Source organism: Mesoplodon mirus (genome assembly GCF_964341445.2).
Source record: "Mesoplodon mirus genome assembly, contig: HAP1_SCAFFOLD_682, whole genome shotgun sequence".
NCBI lineage: Eukaryota > Metazoa > Chordata > Mammalia > Artiodactyla > Ziphiidae > Mesoplodon > Mesoplodon mirus.
The window spans coordinates 161,388-181,787 of NW_028295348.1; the positions used below are offsets into that span (position 1 = coordinate 161,388).

At 56.4% G+C, this 20,400-nt stretch overlaps 2 gene segments (V, D, J or C); both read right to left on the reverse strand.

Annotated features, from left to right (window-relative positions):
• Positions 1-9,709, reverse strand: part of LOC309797526 (Ig alpha-1 chain C region-like) — a 140,143-nt gene extending 130,434 nt beyond the window's left edge. Inside the window, exon 1 of the C gene segment in view lies at positions 9,657-9,709.
• The window catches only part of LOC309797525 (Ig mu chain C region membrane-bound form-like), a 74,721-nt gene that overhangs the window by 296 nt on the left and 54,025 nt on the right, over positions 1-20,400 (reverse strand). Inside the window, exons 3-8 of the C gene segment in view lie at positions 10,054-10,108; positions 3,801-4,118; positions 3,387-3,725; positions 2,808-3,125; positions 2,313-2,645; positions 61-176 (exon numbers count right to left, since the gene is read on the reverse strand).

The following is a 20,400-nucleotide window of genomic DNA, read 5'->3' on the forward strand; positions in this document are numbered from 1 at the left end:
GGGGGAGTGGGGGTCCCCGGGGGTCATGTGCCACCCGCTCCCCGCGGCCAGGCATCCCACCTTGAACAGGGTGACCGTGGTGCTGTAGAAGAGGCCCAGGAGGAAGAGGACGATGAAGGTGGAGGCCATGGTGTTGAGGTTCTCGAAGCCTTCTTCCTCGGCACTCACTTCGCCCTCTGCAGGAGACATGGCACAGTGGGTCAGCTCGGCTGCAGTGCCCGCAGAGCCCACCCTGGCTGCCCCTCAGCCGTGCGGCCACCGGGAGCGCTGGGGGCACGGCAGAAGCAGGTGGGTGGGTGGGCAGGCACATGCACTCCAGTGCCAGCCCCGCTGTGGGGCTGGGAGCTCCCGGGCTTGTCAGGCGGGGTCTCAGGCAGGCATGGCAGGACACTGACCACCAGATCCAGGTGGCCGAGCAGGCGCAGAGCGGGGCCCAAGCTGAGCAGGGAGGCGACCCCGAGCACCTTGTCCCAGGAGACCTGAGGTGGCAGAGAGCACGACCGAGCAGCACACGTACGCACGGGGTATGGCCTGTGCCAGGGCCGGTGGAGTGGCCCCCGGTGTCCTAGACTTCCCTGGAGGTCATAGGGCCACTTGGGGCTGAGAGGCAGGGGGTGGGCGTCCTGTCCCCTGTGGTTTGGGATGGGCCACCTGGCCAGTGAGGACCAGCACTGGGGGCAGGCGGCTGTCTGTGCCGAGGGGCCCGTCCTTCCAGCCTCCCTCCCTCTCCTTCTTGGGGCCAATGGCACACGGGAGAGGCCGTGTGGGGCACTGGCTGGCTTGTCTGCCCCACCAGCACTCAAGGCTGGGGGACCAAGGGGCCAGACAGATCCTGAGCCCCCAGGGAGGGAGACATTAGGATGAGAGGCGGAGGACATTCTGTGAGGTCTGCAGCCCCCACACTGGTGGACCCTGGGGTCATCTGGGGCTCAGGCCCCTAAAGGGTCAGGGGCCCAGGAGGGTCGGGAGGCGGCCTGGAGGGGCGGTGGAGTGCTGGACCCAGGAGACCTGCTCAGCCCCCACTCCCCTCCCTGCCCACCTGGCTCTGTGCCCCCCATTTCCAGGCCAGTGTTTGCAGACAGGGCCCCTGCAGCTTCCTACTCCAAGGACGCCCCTCCTGGGACAGCCTCTCGCTGCCTCCTCACTGGGGGCGGGGATGGGGGCGCTGCTGCCCTCACAAGGGCCTGGACCGGGAGAGGCACCCCTCCGGGGCATGGGCCCGCGCCATCCTGAGGAACTGCAGCTGGCTGGGCCACGGTGGATCTTGGAGCCCGCTACCCTGGGGCTGGGGACGGTGGCCACGGCAGGAGTCCAGGATGGGCTGGCCCGTGGGCACGCCCCCAAGCTGAGGCGGAAGGACAAGCAGAGCTTGGGCGCGACGCCCAGCAGCCAGAGTGGGGCAGAGGGGCACCGCCGGGGGGGGGCGGCGCGTCTGCCGAAAGGCACCGAGTGACGACGGCTGTGCGTGGGTCGGCATCCGTGTCCACGTGTGCAAGCCTGTGCGTGTGCCGTGATTCATGTGTGTGCACAAGCACGAGTACATCTGTGTGTATGTGTGCATATGTCTGTGTGTGCGTGTCTCAGTGTGTGTCTGCGGGCCCGTGACTGTGCATACATGTGTGTGAGTGTGCGTGAACCTGTGTATCTGTGTGTGTCTCTGTGTGTCCACGTGTGCATGTGTCCATGTCTTTGTGTGTGTGTGCCCATGTCCATCACATATGTGTCTGTGTCACGTGCATCCATGTCTCTGTCCATGTGTGTGCCTGTGTGTGTCCATGTCTGTGCGTGTGTGCACGCACACGTGTCTCTTTGTGTGCGTGCCCACATGCATGTGTCTCTGCATGTATGTATGTGGCTGTGTGTGTGCATGCGCGTGCATGTGTTGCACACCCGTGTGCCCCCGGTGTGGCTGTAGAAGCAGCTAGAGGAGCAGTGAGTACAGGCTTGGCTTGCTGTGAGCATTCTGCAAGGAGCACCAGGGCTTCCAGGGCTGGGTTGGAGGCCCATGGGGAGGCGGGGCGGGGATGGTGGGGGAGGGCGGTCTGCTGGGCGGGGGGAGCACAGCCACGGCCCCCGCAGGGAGAGCACTGCTCACTCACAACCAGCATCTTTTGAATGGATCTTTTTATTTCTAATTTTTATAAAATGCAACATCTCACCCACTGACACGGTTAGTTTGCACGCATGCATGCACACACACAGCGACGGTCACCAGGGCCTCTGGCCCCGGCCTGAGCGGGCAGCGGGTGGTCAGTAGCAGGTGCTGGCCGTGTCAGACATGACCAGTGACACGTTGTACAGGGTGGGTTTACCGGTGGACTTGTCCACGGTCCTCTCGGTCACCATGTGGGGCAGGGCCTCGTGGCCCACGACGCAGGTGTAGGTCTCTCCGCTGTTCCAGTCCTCCTCGCTCACCGTCAGGATGCTGTACACGAAGTACAAGCCGGGGCCCTGGGGCTCGGGCGCCGGGGCGCTGGTCACGTACTTGTCGGAGGACATGGGCTGCCCCTTCTGCAGCCACTGCACGAACACATCCGCGGGCGAGAAGCCCTTCACCAGGCAGGTGACGGAGGCGGACTCCCGCAGGCTCAGCTGTTCCCGCGTTGGTGGCAGCACGTACACGGACGGCATATGCTTGGCGACCTCTGCGGGGGCAGACACGGTGGTGAGATCGGGTCGCGGGCGAGAGGGATCCGTCCTGGACAGCGGGGGGCACAGGGGCTCTCCTGGTGCCGCCTCGTTGTCCTCAGACCCCAGAAGCCGTGGGAGAGCCCAGGGCGGAGGGAAGGAGGCCAGGGCAGGCTTACCTGTGGGCCTGGAGATGCTGAGCTTCACCGGCGAGGGCAGGTCCGTGTGGGTCACCGTGCACGTGAACCCTTGTCCGGACTCCCAGTCCTCGACACAGACAGAGGCCTCACCCATGGCGCTGAAGGTGCCGTTGGCATGGATCTCGGAGACGCTGGTGTGGGTCTGCAGGACCTTGCCGTCCTCGCGGGTCCAGGAGATGTTCAGGCTCTCATAGGTGGTCAGGTCTGTGACCAGGCAGGAAAGCGTGGCTGACTTGGTGAGGAAGATGCCAGCGAAGGATGGGGGGATGGTGAAGATCCTGATGAAGGAGGGCGGGACTGGAAGTGGGAAGAGAGTCGGTTGGAGTGAAATCAGGCAGAGGAATAGTGCAGCCCAAAGAGCAGGCACCCAGTTCGCTGAGTCCCTCGTGAGCCCAGGGTCCCACTGCAGGGGGGACAGTGGGCCCCCAGCTGCCCCCACACAGCCCCTCCCTGCCCTGGGCCGCTCTGAGAAGCCAAGGCTCAGGATGCTGCTGGCATGTCGGGGGCGGTGTCTGCACACCTGTGTGAGGGCCCCCACCCGCCCGGGGCTGCGCTCACCGCTGCACGCAGAGGACACGTTCTTCTGGAAGATCTGATGGTCATGCTCCACCTCACAGGTGAACACGCTCTGGTTGAGCCAATCGCTCTCCGTGATGGTCAGCATGCTGTAGGTCCTGAAGGTCACGGGCGAGGACGGCACAGTCTCCACCGGGCCTTGGCTGATGCCAGACACCACCCGCTTTCCCTCACGAAACCAGGAGAAGGAGATCTGCTTGGGTCTGAAGTCTGTGGCCTGGCAGATGAGCCTGGACGTGCGCTGGGGAGTGCCGGAGAAGGCGTCTCGGGGGGGCATGAAGACGCCCACGTTGGGAGGCTGGGGAGGCTGGGTATCTGTCCCTGCAGAGAAGGACAAGGCGTCAGCGGCGCCTGGCCTGACCCCCGCCCCCCGGCCGCGGGAGGAGCCCGGCTCACCTGGGACAGGCACTTTCACGGAGTTTTCACCATTGGGGTACTTGGCTCTGCAGAGCAGGTACTCTTCCATCCCCTGGGGGATGCTTGTGGAGAGCAGGAGCACCTGGGAGGAGGCCGTGTACTTGCCCTCCCTCAGGACGGCCGGGAAGCTCTGGATGTTCTGGCTGCTGACCCCGCTGCTGTTACTGTAGCTCCAGGAGAAGCTGATGGAGCTGGGCAAGAAGTCCCGGGCCAGGCAGCCCAGGGCCACCGGGCTCTCATCAGACAGGGGGCTCACGCAGGAGACCAGGGGGAAGAGAGTCGGGGGAGACTGGCTCCCTGAGGACCCGAGAGAGAGGACAAAAGAGAAAGCGGGCGTGAGAAGCGTCTCTCGTGCCCTGGCGGTCGGTCGAGGGTCCGGGCAGCCCCGCCTTCCCTCTGGGACACTGGAGCCGGCGTGGCCTCACTGCCCCTGGCTCAGCCACACTGGGCCCAGCCTGGGGGTCTGGGGTCGGAGGGAGGGTCTGAAGGTCATCGGTGAGGATGACGCAGACTCAGCTCTGCCAGCCCTCAGCACAAGCAGGTCACTGAGGTCGGCCCAGAGCAGCCAGGACGGCCCAGTGTGACTCCCAGGGCTCAGCTGAGGTTAAACCCTCCCAAAACAGCTCGTCAGCTGTCCAAGTCGAGCCAGCCCACCAGTCCACTTCTGCGGGACCCATCTCAGCCCCTCTTGGTTAGCCCAGCCCAGCTCAGCCCAGTTCAGCCAGCTCAGCCCACTTCAGTGCAGTTCAACCCAGCTCAACCCAGTTCAGCCAAGCTCAGCCCATCCAGCCCAGCCCAGCTCAGCCCAGCTCAGCCCAGCTCAGCCCAGCCCAGCTCAGCCCAGCCCAGCTCAGCTCAGCTCAGCCCAGTTCAGCACAGCCTAGCTCAGCCCAGCTCAGCCCAGCTCAGCTCAGCTCAGCCCAGCTCAGCACAGCCCAGCTCAGGCCAGCTCAACTCAGCTCAGACCAGCTCAGTGCAGCCCAGACCAGCTCAGCACAGCCCAGCTCAGTCCAGCTCAACTCAGCTCAGACCAGCTCAGTGCAGCCCAGACCAGCTCAGCACAGCCCAGTTCAGCCCAGCTCAGCTCAGCCCAGCTCAGCTCAGCCCAGCTCAGCCCAGCTCAGTCCAGCCCAGCTCAGCCCAGCCCAGCTCAGCTCAGCCCAGCCCAGCTCAGCTCAGCCCAGCTCAGCCCAGCTAAGCTCCGCCCAGCTCAGCCTGGCTCAGCCCGACCCAGCTCAGCCCAGCTCAGCCCAGCCCAGCTCAGCTCAGCCCAGCTCAGCCCAGCTAAGCTCAGCCCGGCTCAGCCTGGCTCAGCCCGGCCCAGCTCAGCCCAGCTAAGCCTAGTTCAGCTCAGCTCAGCCCAGCTCAGCCCAGCATAGCCCAGCCCAGCTCAGCCCAGCTCAGCTCAGCTCAGCCCAGCTCAGCCCAGCTCAGCCCAGCTCAGCCCAGCACAGCCCAGCCCAGCTCAGCCCAGCTCAGCTCAGCTCAGCCCAGCTCAGCCCAGCTCAGCCCAGCCCAGCTCAGCCCAGCTCAGCTCAGCTCAGCCCAGCTTGGCCCAGCTCAGCCCAGCGCAGCTTAGCTCAGCACAGCACAGCACAGCCCAGCGCAGCCCAGCACAGCTCAGCTCAGGACAGCCCAGCTCAGCCCAGCTCAGCTCAGCACACACCAGCATAGCTCAGCCCAGCTCGGCCCAGACAGTGCAGCTCAGTTCAGCTCAGCTCAGCCCAGCACAGGCCAGCAGAGCCCAGCAGAGCCCAGGAGATCCCAGCAGATCCCAGTAGAGCCCAGCTCAGTTCAGCCCAGCTCAGTTCAGCCCAGCTCAGCCCAGCTCAGCCCAGATCATCTCAGCCCAACTCAGCCCAGCTCAGCCCAGCTCAGCCCAGATCATCTCAGCCCAACTCAGCCCAGCTCAGCCCAGCTCAGCACAGCACAGCCCAGCTCAGCCCAGCTCAGCCCAGCTCAGCACAGCTCAGCTCAGCCCAGCACAGCCCAGCACAGCCCAGCAGAGCCCAGCTCAGCCCAGGTCAGCCGAGCCAAGCTCAGCGCAGCCCAGCTCAGCCCAGCTCAGCCCAGCGCAGCACAGCACATCCCAGCTCAGCACAGCTCAGCTCAGCCCAGCACAGCCCAGCACAGCCCAGCTCAGCCCAGCCCAGCTCAGCCCAGCTCAGCCCAGCTCAGCCCAGCTCAGCACAGCCCAGCCCAGCTCAGCTCAGCACAGCCCAGCAAAGCCCAGCTCAGCCCAGCTCAGCCCAGCTCAGCCCAGCCCAGCTCAGCCCAGCTCAGCCCAGCTCAGCCCAGCCCAGCTCAGCCCAGCACAGCCCAGCTCAGCCCAGCCCAGCACAGCCCAGCACAGCCAAGCTCAGCCCAGCCCAGCTCAGCCCAGCACAGCCCAGCTCAGCCCAGCCCAGCACAGCCCAGCACAGCCAAGCTCAGCTCAGTCCAGCTCAGCTCAGCCCAGTTCAGCCCCACTGAGCCCCACTAAACCCGGCTCAGCTCAGTCCAATCCAGCTCAGCTCAGAAAGCCCGGTTCAGTCCGGTTCTGTCCAGCTCAGCTCAGGCCTGCTATGGGCAGCCCAGGGTAGCCCTGCACAGTCCTGAGAGCCCAGTGGTTCTAGCCGGAAAACTTCAGACCCACTTGTCTCGGCTAAGGCACCTGGTCCAGGAATCCTGCACAGCTGGGCTGGGCCCGGGGTCAGGTCCCTTTGTGCCTCTTGCTCTCTCTCCTCCCCGGAGTCCCTGTCCTCCCCTTCCCACTGGGCACCCGATTCCTCCGTGCCTGCCCCAGGCCCGGCCGGCTTTGGCTCCCAGCAGTGTCAGGCAGCACCTTCCTCAGCTACCTGGGATAATGCTTGCTGGCGACTTCACATTCCCTAACGCATCTTGCAAGAGCCGAGGCGCATTTGCCATCATCAGAAGCAAGGTCCCAGTCTCTCTGGAATGGGCAGCATTGCTTCTCCGGGGAGAGGAGAGCCTTGGGGATGCTTCCCTTGGCACCTTGGCCTCACTGGGCACGTGCCCTTGGCCCAAATTCCTCCTCACCCCCGAGTCTCAAATGAATCCAACTTGACTAAATCCCCTCCAGGAAGAATCCTCATTAACCATGACGGGAAACGCATTTTATCTGAAGTGCCGCTCACAGCTGTGCTCTTTTCCCCAAAGCTCTGCAGAAAGCAGAGGCTGCTTTCCAGTGCACAGCAACGATCTAAAACCCAGAGCCGCGCTTCCCGCTTAAGTGAGGACACGGGAAGGGGTGCCCTGTGTGTGTGAAGCACCCGGACCCACACAGGCAACAGTCAAAGACTGATTCCCCTTCAAGTGAAAACAAAAACATTTCATACAGATTTCCCGGAGCAGCAAACCTGGCAGCGCTGGCTGCCTTCCTCTTACCTTTCCAGGCTCCCGGTCACTGGCAAGTCCCGGGGGGTCTTTGGCCTGGAAGAATTCCTCCAAATGCCTTAAAAATGGCTGATTCACCACTAGCCCCCTGGCCGGTGGCAGAAGCCAGGACTGCCATCCCCTGCTCCGGGCGGTCCCAGGAGACCCCCAGCCACGGCGGGCCTGGGGGCACCCGCTCTCGGACCCTCCACGGGAGCTCCTTCCACTAAGACGCTGGCTGGGCCGATGACTCAGAACAGAGACGGCCCTTCCAAAGCGTCCTGAGTCCTTCCGGACTCACACCCGCCTGCGTCTCCTCAATCCACCAACCAACGTGGTTAACTGAAATAATTCATGACGAATGCACACATTTCACCTAAAATCTGTCCTGAGCTGGATACCTGCAAAGCGGTCTTGAAAAATACTGAAAGGAAGGCAACCGTATCAGAATACCAGAGTGTTTCTTAGTCACGAAGAGAAAATCGACCGGCTAAAGATTGTGGGCACACTCATAGTGAAAACAGTGCTTCGGGGCATCGGAGGATGATTTGGGATTAATTACCTTAATTAATGGGGGGTACCCCATTAGAACATTATACGAATGCATCGATAAAATGCACCTAAGACTATTTACTTTCTTAAACATTTTCTTTGAAAATGAATATAAATGAGCAGTTGATAAGCTAAAACTGAAATAAATTCAAATAGTTAAAAGGGGAACCTTCTAGTTTCTGTCAACATCTTTGCCTTATTTTAGAAATGCAAATTAGCCAGATGTTGTTGTGTTCAGTGGAACACTTTCAGTTTTGTGGGGCTGAGCAACACCGTCACCAAACCACACCTTGGTAACCATAAGCTATAAATTTACCAACTGTGTTTTCTTGCTTCCTAAAATAGACTCTCGGCTGATCTGCTTCCTGCCACCTGCTGCAGGTGGCCAGCCCCGCTTGCGGCCATCTTGACTAACTCAGCACCACCAATTAATTAAAAAAATAAGCCGAATTTATTATTGCCAAAACTCAGCCCTGAATCAGGGCATGGGGCCGACAGTACCGAGTTACTACTTCTCGGCCAAACTTGCACCCCTATCAACTCCCCAGAGACAGGATTCACAGTTGTTAATTGAATGATAAAATTTAAAATACATTAAAAGTCTCTCACATTCTAAAGTCTCAATTTTCCTAATCAGGAGCCACTTGAAGGATACCCTGTCTTTTAGTGTTTCATAAGCGCCTCTTATGATGAACATATATCTTTCTCTTAGCAAGTGTCCTCACAAAGCCCGGTACCTGTAACCTCCCCAGGCTCTTCCTTTCGGGGGGCTAGGGCACCCCGCTCTCACCAAGATTGGGACACTACACGTCCATCCTCACCCAGACAATTCTAATCCTAACCAATAAAGAATTTGAAGTACAATCTAGCACAGAGCACACCTCATATCTGAAGAGGATATTTCACTATGCCTTCCACATGTGGCATTCCTGTGGTTCTAGAAACACAATCATCAAGGCACACTCCTCAACTGACTCTATGATTGTAGCAGCCAAATTATCTCTTGCCATAGACCAAACTGTCCTGCCACCGAGGGGGTCCTGGGACTCCCCCACAGGTGGCCCTTCTCGCCTGCAGCCGCCTCTTGAATGCCGGCAGTATTCCAATTTTTGAAAGACATCAGAAAATCCAGAGGCTCTGAAATCCCTAGGGCACCTGGTCCTGGTCCCCTCCTGGCCAGTCTGGCCAGTCTCCCCAGTCCCCCGGCGGACACAGACACGTCCTGAGGACCAGACGGCGATGCTCAGAAAACCCCAGAGAAAGGAGCAGAAAATAAAGGCCCTGGAGGGGGCCATTCTTACCTGAGGAGACGGTGACATCGATCCCTTGGCCCCAGGCGTCTATACCACAGTAATCACTGTGGTGGGATCTCCAGCCTCACCTCACAAAAACCTCGGGGGCCCGGCACGGCCCCATGGCGCCCGGGGACCTGTCCTGTCTACAGGCGCCGCATGGAAGCCGACGGTCCGAGTCACTTATCCGGAGGGCCCCGGAACCCTCTGCTGGCCCTGCTCCCTCCAGGCTGCCCCGGAGACCCCACATCCCAGCCTGGCGCCCAGAAGCCAGACCACTGCCCACCTAGGCTGTCTGACCATGAATCACGAATTCTTAACTCAAACTCAGAAGTCCAACCAACCTCAAACGGCCAGCCACCTGCCCCAGAAAGCTGACGGAAGCTCCTGGTGATGCTTGAATCAAACGACAAGACCAGCCAAAGGAGCTGTCTTGTCTGTCCCCGCACCGCGGCAGCCTTGGGGCAGGGACGTCCATCTCTGGGCCCCTATTATGGGGACCCTCTCCCTGGTTCCCTTTCTGGTCCTCCAAAGTGCCCCGCGCCTCTGACATTGAGACCCTGACACCGCGGGTCTCCCCAAGTGCGGTGAAAGTGTGGAGGGGGTGAGGACTCACCTGAGGAGACGGTGACCAGGAGCCCCTGGCCCCAGTTGTTAAACCAGTTGTCACACTGTGACAACTATGCCAGGACCCCAAGCAAGAAATGGTGGCTGGCCAAGACCTCCAGACCACCCCGCATAGCACCTACCGTGGCCGGCAGGACCTTGGGAGCCCAGAGCCCGAGGGTGGCTGAGACCCCCAGAGAAAGCCCTGGCTGCAGAGCCCAGCCAGAGGGGGCATCTGGAACCTCTGCTGCTCGCTGGGGTGAACCTGGACCCCCTCGGCCCTCTTTCCGAGCCCCCCAGGCTGCCCCAGGCCCTCTAGACCTGAGACCCAGACACCCTCATTTTCCCCCCAAATGCAGCAAAAAAGTCTCAGAGAAAGTGAGGCAGGAGTGCTCGTGAGGACTCACCTGAGGAGACGGTGACCAGGAGCCCCTGGCCCCAGGGGTTAATGGAGTCACAATGCTGTGGGCCCCATTGGGGGGTGTACAAAAACCCAAGCCCCAGGAGGCTTCCTGGTCCCACCCGAAGCCCTACCCCCAAGTCCCTGCGGCCCCAGGTGCAGAGCCCGCTCGGCCCAGACTGTGTTCCGCCAGCAGAGGTCCCATTTCCGCAGGACGGGGAGGCAGATGGCCTCAGGAGCAGCCTCCCCCGGGGACCCCCGAGGGTCCCACATGGGCCAAGGACTCTCTGGAGGTTTCCCCCCGGCCCAGGACAGTGGAGGCAGAGAGCCGTCTCACCCGAGGAGACGGTGGCCAGGGTGCCCTGGCCCCGAGCGCTGAAGCGGTCCTGGTCACCCTGACGCACACAGGTCCCGGCCCCTAGGGAAGCTCTGCTCAGGGCTCCTCCCTCCCAGCCGCCCCTGTCCTGGGGCCTCTCGGCCCAGCTCTCAGCTGGCTCACCTCCAGGGGCTCTGTCAGCTCCCAGGCCTGGTCCTGAATGGAGCCAGGACCCTGCCTGTGCTCCAGGCCTCCGGCCCTCAGGCATGGTGGTGCAGCCACAGACCCCAGGGACCTGGCCCGCGGCTCAGGCGGAGCAGCCGTGGGAGACCCTTACCCGAGGAGACGGTGACCAGGGTACCCTGGCCCCAGAGGTCAAAGTTAGCATACAGGCACAGTGAGCTGGCCCCATGCTGGGGGCCCCAGAGACCTGCACCCAGGATCCCCAGGGAGCCCCCAGGAGCTGGAAGGTCTGCTCCCTGCTTGAAGAGACCGCCCAGCCCCTGCCCCCGCAAGTGCCCTCCTGCCCGAACCCCGTGGTCTGGGATTGGACGTCCTCCAGACCCCTGATTTGCTTTACTCCCACGAGGTCACGTTTTCACTGTTTAGGCTTCTGTGCAGCCTGCTGCTCGGAGGCTCAGGGCCTCTCAGCCCTCCTCGATTCCCAGCTGGGCTCCCCTCAAGCCAGTACCCCTTCCCCAGGCCTCGGGGACCCAGACCCTTGCCTGGAACGCATCCCATCTCGTGCCCACCTGGAAAGTCCCTTCACATTCCCAGATGGCGCATGCAACACTCCTTCTTCGGGCTCCCTACCCGCCCCCCTTGTGCACCCAACTGTGAGCCCTCAGGGCGAGGACCCAGCTGCCCTGGGGCCTCTCTGCTTAGGGGTTTTGTAAAGTTGTCAATCACCGTGGCCCCAGCTAGCACTGTGGTTCCTGGCTTGGCCAGAACCCCAAGGGCGGGCAGTGCGTGAGGTGGAGCCGGGGCAGGTCGGCCACGGAGCCCATGGGAGACCCCTGCCCACCAGTCCCCACAGTCATTCCTGGGCTGGTTACAGATAATTTGCCGCTGCTAATAATCCTCCCAGTGTTGAAGGCTGCCTGCGCGGTTTCCTTTTTCTTTTAGAAATGAGAGCACATTCAAGTCTGTCCCGCGTCCGCCTGCACTGGAGCTATGTTCTCAGGCGGAGAGAGCCCTGCCATGCCAGTGGGCGGGGTCCTGGGCCGTTGCTGAGCTGCAAGGTGGCTGGCTCCTGCCGGCGCGCCCTGGGGAGTCTGTCAGGGTCTCTCTGGTCGCAGCTGTGGTGCTGGCAGCAGCCCCCTTGTTAGCACTGTGAGGCCTTTCGCTGCCCTCTGTGGTAACGGGCTCCGGGGGGCTGCGGCTGTGCTGATGCTGGGCCACTGTGTGCCCACACGGCCGGACCCCTGCCATGTCCCCCCGCTGCTGGTCCTCGGGGAGGGTCTCAGCTCTTTTGATGGCCCGGCTGGAGGGAGGGTGCGAGGGGAGGGGCATGATGGTCTAAAGGAGTGGATTCCCCCTCCCAGACCTGCGTGAACCCTGGGGGGTCCTGGGGGAGGGGAGGAGGAGGCCTGCACTCAGCAGCGTCAAACCTGGGGCTGGGGTGCCAGGACCCACAGGTGTGCCAAGTGTGGGCCCTCACAGAGGGGAGACGCTCACAGGCACCCAGAGGCCAGGTGTAAGTGTGGTGGGCGTGCTCGCCCATGGACCACTGCCGGGGGTGGACTGAAGGGCACAGACATGGCTGGGGACTGGGAGGGGGTGACGACGCCCTGGAGGCTTGCTGCGGGAGGGGTCAGTGGATAGCATGTGGGGAAGACTCTGTGTGTGTGTGTGTGTGTGTGTGTGTGTGTGTGTGTGTGAGTGAGTGAGTCCAGCTGACCCCAAGACCCAGAGGCTGGGCCCTGTGCCTGGAGGAGAATGGCAGGTGGTTGGGTGTAGCCTGATTTAAAGGTGGCCTGTGTGCTCAGCAAAGAGGCTGAAGGATGGGGAGCCTTTTTGAGAGTCTCACCCTCTGCTCCAGGGCCTCTGGTCTCCCTTTAAGGAAATGGGGGGTGGGGCTGTCCCAGGCCCTCCAGGAAATGTCTGCTCTGGCCTTCCAGCGCATCTGGTTTTTTGCCTGGGGGAGGGGAGGTGCCCACCGTGCCCTGCCAGCCCCTCTCCTCCAGCCCCGTGTCTCAGGCCCCACCCAGCCCGAGCCCTGTCTCTTCAGCATAGCAGAAGATCAGCACGTCTGCAATATCGTGTACCCTGTGGAGAATGCAGCTCTGCCCTTGGGGGCTGGCGTGTCCTCTTGGCCCCCAGGTGTGACAGGATCTGGCTTTGGCAGAGCTTTTTGAGCCCTTCAGAGAAAGTCCTCCCCGGCCCCCTGCCTGGCAATGGTGTGCAGAACTTGGGTCAGGGCAGCAGTGGTGGGTCTGGAGCTGGCAGGCCACGCGGCTGGCTGTGCTCATGCCTAGGCTGGGCTCCTGCTACAGCATCCCATGGTCAGGTCCTGGGATGCCGCTCCTGCCGCCACCCACTTCAAGCACGTGCCAGAGAAAGGACATTGGTGTTACAAGTGTGTGCCCCAGCGAGTGCCAGGTGAGGCGTCTGGATCTCTGGAATGGGGTGGCCAGAACGGGGCCCACTGGTCATGCTGAGTCACTCTCCCAGCTTCTGCCCACAGCTGTGTCCCATAAGGTGCCCCCACCCAACTCTGGAGCAGGTGGCTGGGAAGGCATCTCCCAGCTGGGCTGTCCTGAGCAGGAGTTGGAGTCGAGCTGAGGACTGGACCCCTGAGGTCAGGGTTCCCTTGTCACTCAGCTGCCTCATTAGAGTCAGGACACATCAATGCAATTACTTCAGTAAATTGCCAGTGAGCTACAAATGGCTCTGGGCCTTGATGTCCATGACGGGAGGCAGGTGGGAACAACATTCCCTGTGCTCCTTGAACTTCTGGATCACAGTGTCCAGGAGATGTAGAAGTCAGAGATGACATGTGCTTGGGTGACGGAGGCCTTGCTTAAGGGCGGGGGCTGCGGCTGGGCCCAGGGCTCTCCATGGCCCTGCAGGCTTGGTGAGCTAATCCTACTCCAGGGTCCTGTTTTCCTAGAGCTGGCACTGTGGTAGACCAGATGGCCAGAATGTGGGTGCACTTTGGCAAGTGAGGAGGACCTTCCTCACGTTTGTGCGGGGAGTGCTTTGTATCTGAGATTTGGCTTCTGACGGCCTCCACCCTTGGGGAACTGGTCTCTGGACATTTTGCTCCAGAAGGAAGGTCCTTATGGGCAAAAACACAAGAGGAAAAAGTGCTTGGTGCTTCACTTATCAGTTCAGAAGGCATACAAGGGCATGTGGTTGCTTCAGTCAATAAATCAAGAGTTGCAAGACGTTACCAAAGGGAAAAGAAACAGGGGGACTTCCCTGGCAGTCCAGTGGTTAAGACTTCACCTTCCAATGTGAAGGGGGTGCGGGTTCGATCCCTGGTCGGGGAGCTAAGATCCCACATGCTTCACGGCCAAAAAATCAAAACATAAAACAGAAGCAATTTTGTAACAAATTCAATAAAGACTTTAAAAATTGTCCACATAAAAAAAAACTCTTAAAAAAAAGAGGAAAAGAAACAGGAATTACCCTTTTAATACCCAAGGGCATGAGCAAAAAAGGGTAAAAACCAGAGAAAAAGGTAACAACTTACAAACAAATTTTTAATAAGTGTCGGGGGACACCAACACATGCTATAAATTTCAAAAGGCAATAGTCACAAAATGAACAAAAGATTCTAGTGCCTGCTAGACTGTTCCCCCCTCCACCCCTACAATCCAGAAGAGGCAGTGGGGGTGGTTAAAGTTTTGAGAAGTCTCCTAAGTTCCCCCACAGTCCTGGGAGGAGGACACTGACTGGGAGTGTCACCACACTCTACGGGAAGGACACCTCCAGCTACAGGGGACAGCAGGCCTGATCTTCAACAGGACAACCAAAGCTGGCTGGCCTCCCCACGGAACGAGGAGATGGGGTGGGAACTTGCTCAGTGCTGAGGATACGGGGCTGGCAGGCTGTGGCTCTGAGGATGTCTCGGCCATTCCCTCATGACTGCAGAGCTGCTGCCATGGTTAGAAGCATGAAGGGCTCCCACAGCACCTGGCAGGAGGAAAGGCAGGAACAAATGCACTCTTACTGCAGCCTGGCTTTTTATGCAAGAGGGGAAGCCCCCGCTGCCCCCACACCTCCATGTCAAGAACGATGCTGTGTCCACAGCCTCCCCTGACTGTGCCGTCCCTGCACCCGGGAACACCCTTCTCTGGGAGATCTGGGGAGGTCGAGCTGCTCTAAGAGCACCTCATTTTAGCCTCTTCTTTCTGCCTGGCACAGGCTGGTTGCCTCTGGGAGCTGCCACAGGAAAGGGGGTGAGCAACGTCAGTGGGTTTTCAGTGATGGGTGCAGGAGCTCCTGGGGTTCAGATCCTGATGGCAGCATGCCTTTGACAGAGGGACATGCCTGTCCCTTCAGTACAGTGACCTGGATATTCAACAAAGTCTCAGGGACCATGACACCCCCTTCACCCCTCCTTTGCCCTAAGGTTACAGTACATCAGGCCAAGGTCAGTGCTTGGCCAACAGTCCCCAGAGGGGGCATCCACAGCCTTAGGTGGGGCCAAGGTGTCAGGCACTCACCCTCACGTACAGGACAGGGAGGGGTGCCCGACAAATGGCCCCATCATTGTTGTGTGCATTTGCTTGCATGCATTTGTTTGCATTGTCAAGCCTTATGCATGTTTTTTTTTTTTTTTTTTTTTTCTTTTTGCGGTATGCGGGCCTCTCACTGTTGTGGCCTCTCCCGTTGCGGAGCACAGGCTCCGGATGCGCAGGCCCAGCGGCCATGGCTCACGGGCCCAGCCGCTCCGCGGCATATGGGATCCTCCCAGACCGGGGCACGAACCCGTATCCCCTGCATCGGCAGGCGGACTCTCAACCACTGCGCCACCAGGGAGGCCCTAGCCTTATGCATGTTTGAGGCAGTTTGCCAGCTTTTCTCCTGAGGGCTTCCTTGACTTGGAGTTTGAGGTTCTTTCCTGCCATGAACTCCTTCCACATTGTTCCCACGGACTCCTGCCATCGTGAATTTCCAGCTGAAGTTGAAAGGAAGGGAGAAGAGCAAATCGCCCTTGAAATTCTTGGAAGGCTCCCAATGGCCGTTGGTTCTGGCACCCACACTGTGCTGGAGAAAGTGGCTTTTCTGTGGATGAGGTCTAGGGATGAACAGAACCAGGAAGCATGGCTCCCTCAGATTCCAGAACAGGAAGACTCCCTCCTGAAGACTGGATGATGTGCTGGCCTCCATAGCCACATGTGCCGCCCCCTCCACCACTGACCCACCGCAGTTAGCCCACATGTGCTCAGTTGCTTTTCTGCCGGTGGTGCTGCATCTGCTCTGAGCCACACCAGCTCCCTGCAGCCCCTGCAGTGTGTGGACCCGACCCACTCCTCTTGCAGCAGGACCAGGACTGCTGTGTCTGCAGAGTTGCAGCCAACTCCGGGTCCACATTTACTACAGCTTTCCCCTGGAAAACTCACATAAATGCCCTGAGCCTTGAGTTCCCTCGTCTATAAAAAGATGGATAACAAAGAGGGAATCAAGATGGTGGAGTAGAAGAATGTGGAGCTCACCTCCTCCTACAGATACATCAAAACCACCTACATATGGAACAATTCTCACAGAACACTTTACTGAGCACTGGAAGAAGGCCTCAGCCACCTGAAAGGACAAGAAAGATCTCCACATAACCGGGTAGAACAAAAGAAGAGAAAAAAAGACGAAGCGGGATGTGACCTGCACCTCTCGGAAGGAGCTGTAAAAGAGGAAAGGTTCCCACACCCTGGGAAGCCCCCTCACCAGTGAGATCAGCCGGCATGTGGTGGGGGTTGCTTCAGAGGTTTGGAGGAGAGCGCAGCAACTGGTCTGTGGCAGGCAGAACAGACCAGACAGACCCTGCCATTGCTCTGTGTGTCCCAGTCTGAGACGTGCTTCTGCTGATATAGGCAGGGGCTGGATGCTGAAGGTCAGGCTTTGGAGGTCAGACCTGGGGAGAGGACTGGTGTTGGCTGCGTGGAGACAGCCTGAGGGGGCTGGAGTGTGGTGCGGCCGCAACCAGGGTGTATGCGGAAGAAGACTGGGTCTGCCATAGAAGCTAAGTACCATTGTTAAGTGGCACGTGAAGGAAAGAGTGGGGCGGGATATGCCATAGCAGCCTCTTTTTTCATGCACTAGACAGGACACCACCACCGTGGGCTCCAGGAGTGTGTGCCAACAGGTTGCCCCCTCACAGAGGTGAGTCCCAGGGGCTGCACCATGTAGGAAGCAGAGCTGAAACCTCTTCCCATGGCTGTGTGAGCTGTGACCTTACCACCACCACCAGCTTTGTAAACTCGGTGCCTGTAGGACACCCAGGCAGACAACAGGTGCTCCCACTGCTGGGGTGGGTCTGGCCTTAGCAGCTGTGGGCTTTGTGGGCACATGCACATGGGGGCTGGGCCGGGTCTGGGTCTGAGCTGCCTGCATAGCACTCACAGTGGGTCCAGGTGCATGACCACTGTGGTCCTGGGACCTGACTTCAGTGGATCTGTGCTGGTGACCTTATGAAAACAATGCCTGAGCGACCCCAGGGCTGATTGCTGGCATCCCCACAGTTGAGGTGGGGCCAAGGGCAGTGCCAACAAAAGTGTATTTTGTGAGCCAGCACAACAGGTGACAGGTGACACCACAGGGCACACTACTGGTGGACAGCTCCAGTGGAGAAATACTCAGCGGCTCCTCTCACAGTGGGCGCACTCCAATACCTCCTACCTTAGACTGCAGCTCAGAAACAGATCTGGGGGCTTCTATTCCAACAACTAGGGAGCAGGCCCTTCCCCCAACAGGGCTGGGACAACCACAGAGCAAAAAGAGGAAGCCCTGCTCAACATCCAGTGCAGGCTCTGGTCACCACAACACCAGTCACACTTCCTATCAAGGAGATAAGAGCCAACACTCACTGAGGAAAGAGGTGGCAGGTATCCACACTAAAAACAGCCCTTGTACCAAAAAATATTAAACCCACACAAGCTACACAGAGAGGCTGCCACAAATATAGCCCTCCGAGGCTACAGTAGATAATTGTTTCTCCTAAACTCACAGAGTTAGAGAAATATAAGCCAAATGAAGAAGCAGAAGAACCACTCTCAGTTAAAAGACCAAGAGAATTCCCTTGGAGGAACAAACAATGAAACATACCTCTTCAGTCTAACAGATACCAAGTTCAAAAAGTCAGCAATGAAGATACTGAAGGAATTAAGAAAGGTTATTGACAGAAATGCAGATTACTGTAAAAGGAACTAGAAACTAAAAGGGGAAGCCAAGAAAAATTAGAAAATTCATTTGTTGAGATGAAAACTGAGCTCAAGGCAAGGAAGAGCAGAATGAATAATGCAGAAGAAAGAATAAGTGAGCTGGAAGATAGAATAGTGGAAATTACCCAATCAAATCAGCAGACAGAAAGCCAAATGAAAAAAATGAAAGCAACATAAGAGACATATGGGATAATATAAGCAGGCCAATCTACACAAAATAGGGATTCCAGAAGGAGAAGAAAGAGAAAAGGGGATTGAAGTTGTATTTGAAGAAATTATGGTTGAAAACTTCCCAAACCTAAAGAAGGAAACAAACATCCAGATAGAGAGGCACAGAGGGTTCCAAACAAGATGAAAACAAACAGACCTACATCAAGATATATTATAATTAAAATGACAAAAGTTAAAGATACAGAGAAGATTCTAAGGCAGTAAGAGAAGAACAAAGAGTTAATTATGAGGGAACCCCCATAAGGCTATCAGCTGATTTCTCTACAGAAACACTGCAGGCTAGAGGGGAGTGGCAAGTTATATTCAAAGTTCTGAAAGGGAAAAACCTGCAACCTAAGATACTCTACCCAGCAAGATTATTTAGAATAGAAAGAGAGGTAAAGAATCTCTCAGACAAGGAAAAACTAAAAGAATACAGCAATACTAATCCTATCCTAAAAGAAAAATTGAAAGACCTTCTCTAAATAGAAAAGAAGTAAGAAGCTATAGGAAAGAGAAAAATCACAATTGGAAAGCAAATTACTTAAGCAAGTATACAGGTTGAAAAATCAAAAAATTTTTGTGAAAGCAATGATAACCACAATGAACAGCAAAATGATAAGTATGAAGAGGTAAAAGAGGACATCAAAATCATAAAATGTGGAGGAGGAGAGTAAGAAAATGCAGATTTTTTTTAAAGAATGTGTTTGAGCCTACATAACTATCAGTCTAAAGAAAGTAGATATAAGAAAAACAGGGCAACCACAAGTCAAAACCATACAGTAGATTCACAAACACCCAAAAGAAGAGAACACAAGCATAATATAAAGGGAAATCATTAAACCACAAAAGGGAAGACAAAAAGAAAAAAAAAGGAACAAAGAAGAAATATAGAATCAACTGGAAAATAAAGTTTAAAATGGCCGTAAATACATATCTATCTAAAATTACTGTAAATGTCAATGGATTAACTGCTCCAATCAAAAGACATAGAGTGGCAGATTGGATTACAAAACCAAAAGCCAACAATATGCTCTCTACCAGAGACCCACTTTAGGGCAAAGGACTCACATAGATTGAAAGAGAAGGATGGAAAAAGATATTTCATGCAAAAGGAAATGACAAGAAAGTGGGGATTGCAATACTCATATCAGACAAAATAGACTTTAAAACATAGGCCAGGGTTTCCCTGGTGGCGCAGTGATTGAGAGTCCGCCTGCCGATGCAGGGGACATGGGTTTGTGCCCTGGTCCAGGAAGATCCCACATGCCACGGAGCAGCTGGGCCCCTTGAGCCATGGCCGCTGAGCCTGCACGTCCAGAGCCTGTGCTCCACAATGAGAGAGGCCACAACAGTGAGAGGCCCACATACCAAAAAAAAAAAAAAAAAAAAAAAAAAAAAAAGCAAAAAACCCCCAAAACAAACAAACAAACAAACAAAAGAAAACATAGGCCATAAAGAAAGATAAAGAAGGACACTATATAATGATAAAAGGATCAATACAAGAAGAGGATATTACACTCATCAACATACATGCACCTAATATAAGAGCACTTAATACATAAAACAAATGCTAACAGACATAAAGGGAGAAATCAATGGGAACAGAATAATAGTAGGAGACTTTAACACCCTACTCACATAAATGGACTGATCTTCTAGACAGAGAATCAACAAAGCAACAGAGATCCAAAATGATACAATAAAACTGTTAGACTTAATTAATATTATCAGGACATTACATCCAAAAAAACCAGAATAAACATTCTTTTCAAGCACACATGGAACATTCTTTAGGATTGATCATATACTAGGGCACAAAACAAACCTCAACAAATTTAACAGTATAGAAATTATTTCATGCATTTTCTCTGACCACAGCAGCATGAAACTAGAAATCAACGACAGGAAAAGAAATGATAAAAAAATGATTATGTGGAAACAAAACAACAAGTTACTAAAAAACCAATGAGTCAACAATGAAATCAAAGAGGAAATTGAAAGATACCTTGAGACAAATGCAATGAAAGCAGAACCATACAAAATCTATGGGATGCAGCAAAAGCAGTTCTTAAAGGGAAGTTTAGAGCGATAAAGACCTTCCTCATAAAACAAGTAAAATCTCAAATAAACAACCTAACTTACCACCTAAAGGAATTAGAAAAAGAACAAACAAACCTAAAGTCAGTAGAAGGAAGGAAATAATAAATATCAGAGAGGAAATAAATAAAATAGAGGTTAAAAATATAAAAAATTCAATAAAACCAAAAGCTGGTTCTTCAAAAGGGGAAACAAAATTAACAAGCCTCTGGCCAGGCTCACCAGGAAGAGAACACAAATAAACAAAATAAGAAATGAAAGAGGGAGGGGACCTTCAAGATGGCAGAGGTGTAAGACGTGGAGATCACCTTCCTCCCCACAAATACATCAGAAATACACCTAC